At 44.9% G+C, this 9,528-nt stretch overlaps 1 long non-coding RNA gene across 2 annotated transcripts; it reads left to right on the forward strand.

Moving 5' to 3' along the window:
• The first annotated feature begins 222 nt into the window (after positions 1-222).
• On the forward strand, positions 223-9,271 carry LOC102985547 (uncharacterized). Of its 2 annotated transcripts, XR_002892026.2 has the most exons (5): positions 223-415; positions 1,075-1,136; positions 1,382-1,490; positions 7,760-8,865; positions 8,963-9,271. It is a non-coding gene; the product is annotated as an uncharacterized lncRNA (long non-coding RNA). The 2 variants fall into 2 exon arrangements; XR_008619006.1 differs by having other exon boundaries at positions 1,075-1,490.
• Positions 9,272-9,528: the final 257 nt, after the last annotated feature.

Genomic DNA, 9,528 nt, shown 5'->3' on the forward strand with positions numbered 1-9,528 from the left:
CACTCCGAGGATCCCCGACTCGGCTGCCACCTAATGGTGAGTTTTGTGAGTAAAAAATGGCTCTTGAGAAACACTTCAAATGTGCCCTCGGAAATAGACCCTCTGTGGCTGAGTCATTCCGGATCACAGTGCAAAAGATATTTACTCATCTTTGTAAAAGATGACTAATCGGCTTCTGGCCGACTGGAGGCTGTCTTTGAAAAACAATCCGATTTTGTTTTCTTCAAATATGAATTTCAGGATTTTCTAAACAATTATTGATTTTTCTCTTCAAAATCCACCCTGGCAGAGAAAGGACTAGGCCAGCATTGGGGAGGGGAGGGTGTATTGCTAATGTTTGTCAAGCCTTTAGAAAGTGCTGAGTTCTGTTGTAAGCACTAAGAATATCTCACTTAATCCTTATTTCAATCCTGAGGTAAGTACTGTAATAAAAACAAAGCTAATAATTATTATTTACTGTCATTGTTGTGGTTGTTATTTTATAAATGAGGGAGTTAGGGTTTAGGGAGGTCTAACGTCACTTAGCTAGTAAGTGACAGGACTGGGATACTAACACAGGCCCGTCAGGCACCAGTAGCTGTGTTCTTGACCATTCTACTCCTTAATGATGTCTTCACTTCTCTGCACCTGCCGGGTTCCAACATCAGCTCATCCTGCAAATATCTGTCAAGGCCCTAAATGTGCATTCTATTGAATATTGGTTATCAGCTATGATCCAGACACAGACCGTTCCCTCATGGAGAAAAGAGAAAATGTGATATAGATTGATAAATGCTTTAGTGAGGTAAGCACAGGGTGCTGGGGGCCATATATATGAGTAGCTTGTGGCAATCAGGATAGACTTCCTGGAGGAGGTGGCCAAGGTAATTCCTATTGGATGAATGGGAATTAGGCAGGCACAAGGAAGGAGGGAATTAGAGAAGGACGTTTCAGACAAAATAAGCAGCAAACATGGGTGACCAGAGGTCCCATGTGATGAGCACTGGGAAAACACTCTTATAATCAGAGAGTTTCAGGGAGGGACCAAGGAGTTGGCTCATTTGGGGGCTGACTTTTGTTTTCTGTGTCTGGCAGGATGCTGGCAGCCTCATTCTGAAAGGAACACTGCTTTGCAGAGGAAAAGCTCTGAGAGAGAGGTAAGGAGAAAGCCTTTTCTTCCCCCTTGTGGACTGAAATGGATGTGTAAATGTTGTCCTGGCCTCACCAGAAGCTCTGAGAAGCCTGATAAAGATGCTCTGTGATAAAGCTCCAGGGTCAGCCACGGTGAACCTGGTGGACTGGCCCATGTTGTGTGGTCAAGATCCCATGTTACACCCTGGTGCAACCTCAAAGCCAAAGTTTGGGAGGATGAATCTTGTTTTCCTATTAAACATAATTGCAGAGAAGAAGGAAACCACTGTGATGGAGTGGACGGAAGAGAGGGCTCCCTGTTGTTGCTGCTAGTACCTTCCACGGTTGGTGAGAAAGAACTACAGGCTCTTCTCTAAAAGGTGAGACCTTGGGAAGACCACATTTCCCGCTGTATCTCCATGGTACTGCTCCCCCCACCCAGTGGTCTTCAGCACAGCTCTGTTAGTTGTATGCTTATTGGGCAAAGCCACATTGCCAAATTATGAGTAAACCATGAAGAAGGTAATTTACAGGTATGCAATGTATTTAGTCAACCAGATTTGGCTTCACACAATGATTGGGCTGTTGCCTGGTCAATTTGTCTCTCTTCTGTTTCCTACCTGCCTAGTTGGGTCACTTCACCTTGGTGACACTTTGGACCTTCTTGTTAGACATTCCAGACTTAACCCTTTGATTCAGGTTTAAATGGTTGTTCAATACCCTCCTGAATCCCAGCCTCCTGTTTTTTCCATATTTTTCTGTGTCTCTTAACCAAATCTCCCCTCCCAGGCCCTTTCTCTCCTCATGAAGAATTTCTCTCTCAGTGATTGCATTTCCTTTAAGTCTTTGTAGCAGCAATGGGAACCTTCCAGTCTTAATGGCAGTGACGGGGCCATAATTGTAAGTCCAAAACAGGGGAATTTGCTATGGCAACTTGCTATGAAATGGGAGGACTTGGCACCAATTTTTCTATTTGTGAATCATATTTAGCATCCTGTTAAACCACTTTCATAGTGCAGCGGTTAGGAACACTGAATAATCTTGGACAGTTTACTTAACCTCTTCACGCCTTACTTTCTTCATCTGTAAACTGTGCTGTGAACAGTGCTTGACCCAGAGTAAGCACTACTGAGCCTTTTTGGCGGGGGGTTGGGAGTGGGGGCCATGCCTCGCAGCATGCGGTGTCTTAGTTCCCTGACCAGGTATCGAACCCATGCCCCCTGCAGTGGAAGCACGGAGACCACTGAGCCTTTGCTATGGTTCCCTTTTCTGATTACTTCCTGTGGTCCCTCCAACTCTGATTAAATCATCATTGAATTCCCCCATGTCGTATTTAGACAACATTTGCCTACAGAAACGAGTCGCTGAGGAATTCACAATGTTCATTCTCAAGTGACATGCCTCACAGTGACTCCCCCCAGCTCAAGCAAGCCCATATCACAGCAGGAAAGACTGTTCACCCCGGCTCCCAGCTCACTCCTCCTACCCCTCAAAATCATGCTCTAGCTTTCTCTAGGGCCCCCTTCCAAATCCCCAGCTGTGAACTGTTCTACTTACTGTGCCCATTTTCTCTTCTAGTATTAGTTCTGAACTCTCTCAAGTAATCTTGAGCAGCAGGTGTCACTAATTTCTATTAGATAGCTTTATATTAAAATTTGTAACATGCTCATGGAGACCAATGTTCTATTGTGTGCTATTTTACACTTTCTGGTCTTGGAGTCTGCTCCATTCATCTGTGGGTTTCTGTGTGGAGTTTGGATAGATGTCTACCTTGGTGTTTTCAATATATTCCATAAGCCTGAAGAAAAACCTGACAAGACACTGCATACCCATCATTTATTTCCTTCTCTTCAGGAATTGCTCTGTGCAATAATAAAACGCTATTCCTTTTAGTGATTTGGTTGTGACAAAAGAGCCAAAAATTATATCCTGCTGGAGAAAGATCATACTTGCCTTTAAAAACAAAATTCTATTTCTTTCAGGTATAGTATAATTTGATTTGTCATTTTCTTCATGGATTTACATTTTCTTTGTTTTTCTGAATTCTATCATGTTTTATCGTGGAGGAGATGAGACTTCAAGGCAAAAACTCTCAATACTTGAGATCACTTTTACTTTTATCTTTGCAAAGGTGTAAGGGAAAAAATGACCTTTCCTGGTGTTAGTTCCTCTGCCCTGTGCTAGGGACCACAATAGACTTAACTTGAAGCTGTGTCCTAGTGACTTTGCAGTTGGGAAATGTTAAGGGTGAGTTTACTGCCACGACTGTTGGCAATAAGAAGAAGTACCGAGCTATTAAGAAGAGTACATTATGGGCTTCCCTGGTGGCGCAGTGGTTGAGAGTCCGCCTGCCGATGCAGGGGACACGGGTTCGTGCCCCGGTCCGGGAAGATCCCATATGCCGTGGAGCGGCTGGACCCGTGAGCCATGGCCGCTGGGCCTGTGCGTCCGGAGCCTGTGCTCAGCAACGAGAGAGGCCACGACAGTGAGAGGCCTGCGTAACGCAAAAAAAAAAAAAAAAAAAAGAGTACATTAGCACAGTGGATGTGACATCTGAGCAAGTTGCCATAGTGTACTTTCTAGGACTGAGTCCCCTGGTCATTGAGCAATTTCAAATTCATATACACTACCTTACCATAGTTGGATGGGAAACTGGGAATCTCATATAGGGCTTCCTCAGTAAAAGGGCTCATGTGTCTCCTGCTTGTGAGATCCCAGGCCTCCATGTCTCACTCTGAGCTGGTGGTGGCCCTGGGTACTCCTTGATAACACTATGAAGTAGGTGGAGGCCATCTGGGGTACCTCTGCACATTCTTCTCAGGGACACTTTGCCCCATTCTGGGCTTGCTTCTCCTGTGGTATCTCTAACTGCCTGGAGCCCTTTGCTGTTGGGTCTTGCCCTTGGCAGCTCTTACTTCTTTCCCTTTTTTCTTGCTGCTGTGGAGAGAAAAGATAAATACATAACATCTGCTTTTGACTCCTAATTCCATTTCAAAACCCTGTGTCTCTGTACTTATCATCTGTATGAGTGATTTTTAAATTACTTTATTGGATATTTTCCAATAAAATTTAACATGTATATGACTTGTATGCTGAAAACTACAAAATACTGATGAAAGAAATGAAGGAAGATCTAAAAAAATGGAGAGACATACCATGTTCATGGATTGGAAGACTTGGTATAATAAAAATGTCAGTTCTCCCCACACTGATTTATAGGTTTAATGCAATTCCTATCAAAATCCCAGCAAGATTTTTCTTGTAGATATAGGCAAGTTGATTTTAAAATTGATATGGAAAGACAAAAGAATTAGAAGAGCTAAAACAATTTTGAAAAAGAATAAAGTGACTGTATACTCAACTTCAGCTATCCGTTCCACACAAATGCCACCCAAATCATGTTTGAAGCCTGGAATTCATTCTCAGTCACTTTCTCGAATCTCCAGTGTCTTGCTGGCCATTTCACCTCTCACTTGGGGTGTCTCACCAGACCTCAAATTTAACTTGTTTAAGCCAACAATACAAACAAGCTCCAGATTTTCCACCTTCACCCTATGATGTCATTGCTTCTCCTGCTGTTTCTTTAAGCCTGCTATCTGCTTGCTCTCCAACTTGTATTTATTTGTTGCTTATTCTTCTTTCCCTCTGGGGTCATCCTAGTTTGGGTTCTTATGATTTCATATCAGCTCTTTGTAATAGTCCCCAAACTACTCCCCCACCTTGTATTTCTTCTTTTTCTCCTTAATGACAACCCCCTCCAAACACCACCATCAATATAACTCTTAAAACACCACTTTCACTATGCCATTTGCCTGCTCAAAAATTTTCAGTGACTTCACTCTCAAAAGGAATAAGCCCAAACTCCTCAACTTAGAGCTCAACCTCCCTTTTATTGATCCCAATTTATCTTTACCAACTTGATTCCCACTGTTCTAAAAGAAATGGACCAAATAGGCTGGTACACTCTCAATGCCCTAATCACCCTTGGCAGATTTCCACTTTGGTGCCTTTGTTTCTTCTGCCTAAAATGCTTCCTATGTTGACCTTTCTGTCTCCTCAATTACTGTAGATCCTTGAATACCCCTCACTTAATTCTTATTTTCCAGATACCTTCCCTAAACCTGCACACACTTTGATTTCTCTCTCACAGGTCACACTGCAAACACTGACTGTGTTTACTTTCTCCATTTCATTCAACATGTTATGTCTGCATCCAGCTCTCTGTTACAGGGTCCCTGAGGGCAGGGGCCACGACATACATACATATATTCACTAACTTACGTAGCACAGTCCTCTGCACGTAGCCAGGGCTCAGGACATAGCTCTGGCTCACTTATGTGTCTTGATGATAGACATTATAAAGGGCAAGTTGCTTTATCATCTTTCATTCTTTCTCAGCCTTGAGTCCAAAGTCATACAGACTTTGATGAAACCACGGAAAACTGGATATGAAGTGATTAACACTTGTGCCAATGAGCTGCTGCTTTCCGGGAATTATTTGAACACTGTCTCTCAGGAAGTGTCATGGTTCGGCCAGATGGGGTCCATATCCATCCAGACTGAGAAGCAACATCCAGCGTTCACACAGCACTGGCGAGGGAAGCAAAGGCTTCTGCAGACCTCAATTCGATAAAGATGCAGGACTTAAAAATGACACCTTCAGCAATTGTGTAAACAAAGGCTAAGAAGTCAGCACTACTAGCTCTGAAGCTAGTAGTGGACATTTCAGCAGAGGCAATGAGGGAAAATCCAACTTAAGGGCATGTACCGCCTTAAGACACAAGAGGGTCCCCGGGATGTACCTCCCCTGTCCTAAGTGAGGACAAACAGGAATTTGATGCCAGAATCCAGTAGGAGACACCACACAGCAGCCTCGGAATATTGTTCTCATTAATACATGTAGGTTCAGCCATCTTTACCAAAACCCCTTGTCATCTTCATAAATCCTCGAGTTGAAGAACACATCTCAGTGGACTATCTGATCAGGGTGGACCCGAGTGACTCTTCAGAGTGGACAGAGCCCTTCTTCATTCCACACACTTTCACCCTCGTGTCTGTTACAAACGCACACCTCTAAACGTGGGCACAAGGAAGGAAGGTGGAAGGGGAAACTAACATGGACCCAACACCTATTCTATAGCAGGTTCTGTGTTAGGCGTTTCATTAACATTATCTGCAGTCCTTACAGGTGTCCTGAAAGGTGGAAATTAACTTCATTATACAAAGAAGGACACTGATGGCTTGGAGAGATGAAGCCGACTTGGCGGGTGTCACAACTGGGTAGCTCCGAAGCTGGACCCCACCCTCCCTCCTCCGGAGCTCGCGCCGTGTGGCCGCCTGTATCTCGGTTCCTGAAATTTTGCAGCTACGCACAGGCTTCCTTCTCTGCGCCATCAGGCCCTGCAGAACAGGAACTGTTCCCCCCGAATGAGCAAAGTCGTTTCTTAACACAAACAAGAGCCTTTTCTTGGGAGGTAGCTTCTTGGTGAAGAGGTTTGGAAACTCCTGCCGGAAATGACATGTGTATCAGCTCAGCACAAGCCCTTCAGAAGGCAGCGTGGGGAAGCCTCTGACTGTGTGCCTGCCCTGGCAGTCACCGAGGTATCCTGCAGAGCGCTCGCTCAGAGAAGGGTCAAGGGAACTTTGACTCCCTGGAAGAGACTCTCCCTCCCACCTATTTCCAGAGGCTTAGAATTAAATACCAAACACCAGGGAACAGGTCCTTTCATTCTTTAACTAGAGACATTGCAAAATGCAAATGCTGACACAAAAGGTAGAAGCATTGATTTAAATTTATGCTAAAGTGAAAATAGGTAACATAGCCAAAGGGAAGAGCATGGGCTTTGGAGTCAGGACTGAGTTCAAACCTGGCTCTATCAGATGTCAGCTGTGTGGCCTTGGGCTTGTTGGTTCACCTCTTTGAGCCTCAGATTCCTCATCTATAAAGTGAGAAGTATGCTACTTACCTCTCAGTGTGAGCAGAAAGATTATGTGAGAAGCACACAGAAGTGCCCAGTACAGGGCCTGGCACACAGTACATGCAGATTCAAGGACAATCATTCTTTTTTTGACCATCACAACTTCTCAATATTTTCGAGTTCCCAAAAGTGTAGTCATACAGAAGGTAGAGCAAATGTGATTAGCTGACTTTAGCCCCACCACTTGGGAGCTCTGTAAACTTGGGCATATCACTTACCCTCCTAGTCCTAGATTTCTCACTTTAAAACCAGACTGTGGTGAGCATCAAGTGAAATGACATATGTGAACATGCTTTGCAACATGGGAGTGTCTACATCAATATGCCTGGGGAGGGGGGTGGATATTTGAAAGGGCAGGGTGAGTACAGCTATGTTTAGTTCATGGTTATAATGTTATTGATCAGAGCACTAATTACAGGTCATAGAATGTTGATGGCAGAATCTTGCTGGGGCTGTAAAGAAATTTCGCCTTAATGCTATATCTCTATTAGTGTATATATATGTAAATAGACACATAAATTGTATAGACATGTCATAATAAGTTGAACGATGCTATCCATTTGATTATGCATCACAGAAATCCAGCAATAATTTGTCCTTTCCTTTCTTTTTTTTTTTTTTTTTTTTTGCAGTATGCGGGCCTCTCACTGTTGTGGCCTCTCTCGTTGCAGAGCACAGGCTCCGGACGCGCGCAGGCTCAGCGGCCATGGCTCACGGGCCCAGCCGCTCCGCGGCATGTGGGATCTTCCCGGACCAGGGCACGAACCCGTGTCCCCTGCATCGGCAGGCGGACTCTCAACCACTGCGCCACCAGGGAAGCCCTGTCCTTTTCTTTTGAAGCACTTTGTAGCACCACCCTCGGGCCTGTCTGGGAATAAGTGCTGCTATACACGTTGCCTCACAAAAATAAAACATGACACTGCAAGCTGGGCCACCAGACACCCAGGTGGAGCCCTGAGTACATAGTCGGATCTGAAGGCAGCGTGTCCCTGAGCAGGAGATCTGAAATGGCCAGGATGGGTGTGAAAGCATTCGCAGACCTGGGCTTCCTCTGAGGCAACCGGAAGCCAAATCTGAAAAGGCCCTTGGAAAGCTTCCGCAGACAAGGAAGATCAGGAATAGGCTGCGCAGAATGGGAAGTGCCTCTGAAGCTGTCTGCGGGTAGATACTGGGGGCTACCGCTTCTTCTCTAGCAGCCCAGCTCCACCTTCCTGATCCTCAAGAAGTCTAAAGGAAAAGCACTGTCTCTCTTCTACCCTCCCCCCCACACTAAAGCAACGCTCTTAATGTTCATCTGTTTGCCACAAATTCTTGAGCTGTGTTCTACTAGCGGATCCTCTTCCCTCCAGAGAATTTGCCTGTCTGGCCTGGCATCCCGAGCAGTTTTACGAAAAGTATATATAGCCTTTTAGGATGCAAACAAGCGCAAGAGGGAAAAACACAGATTGCTTTATGGAGCGATTGGCCAAGTGGATATAGTTAGCAGCTATCAAGCCCTTGAAATATGAAAATTAATTAAATTCAGCTTGATGAATGAGAATAATCACTTCAACAGGCGAATGAGATAAATAACCCCTTACATAAGGAAAACAAACATTTCAGTGCTGCAGGTACCATATTTTGAGAATTGCTGCAATGCAAAAAAATCCAAGTTTTGAACTGCATGGCACTGATGATAATGAAGTGAGCCCTGAAGGTCCCACCAGCAGGACTTCTGCTTCTCCCCGCTGGGTTGGTTCTCACTTTCCACCATCTGGGAGTCCTCTGATCCCCGGAGGTATGTGCTTCTCCCAGTATTCATTTCCTCTTGCTGCTGAAACAAATTACCATGAACCTAGTGGCTTCAAGTGATACACGTCTTTGTTCCCTTTCAGGTCTGTAGATCAGAAGTCCGATATGGGTCTCATTGGGCTAAAATCAAGGTGTTGACAGGGCGGCGTTCCTTTTGGAGATTCGAGGAGAGAATCCATTTCCTTGCCTTTTCCAGCTTCTAGAAGCCACCTACATTCCGTGGCGAATGGCCCCTCCTCCATCTTCAGAGCCAGCATCGGAATAGCTTCAAATCTCTCTCTCCCTCTGACCCTTTTGCTTTCAGTTTAGCACACATGCATTTCTCTTACATACATTTGTCAAAACCCATAGAACGTGCAGCACCAAGAGTGAACCCTCAGGTAAACTATGGACTTGGGATGGTAATGATGTGTTGATGTAGATTCATCGATTGTAACAAGTGTACCGTCTGGTGGGAGGTGTTGATGGTGGGAAGGCTGTGGATATCTGGGGAGAGGGAGTATATAGGATATTTTTGTACTTTCTGCTCAGTATTGCTGAACCCCACAACAGCCAAAACAAAAATAAAATCTTGGGCATTCCCTGGTGGTCCAGTGGTTAGGACTCCAAGCTTCCACTGCAGGATGCATGGCCTCAATCCCTGGTCGGG

The sequence above is a fragment of the Physeter macrocephalus genome, chromosome 13, assembly GCF_002837175.3.
Source record: "Physeter macrocephalus isolate SW-GA chromosome 13, ASM283717v5, whole genome shotgun sequence".
Lineage (NCBI taxonomy): Eukaryota > Metazoa > Chordata > Mammalia > Artiodactyla > Physeteridae > Physeter > Physeter macrocephalus.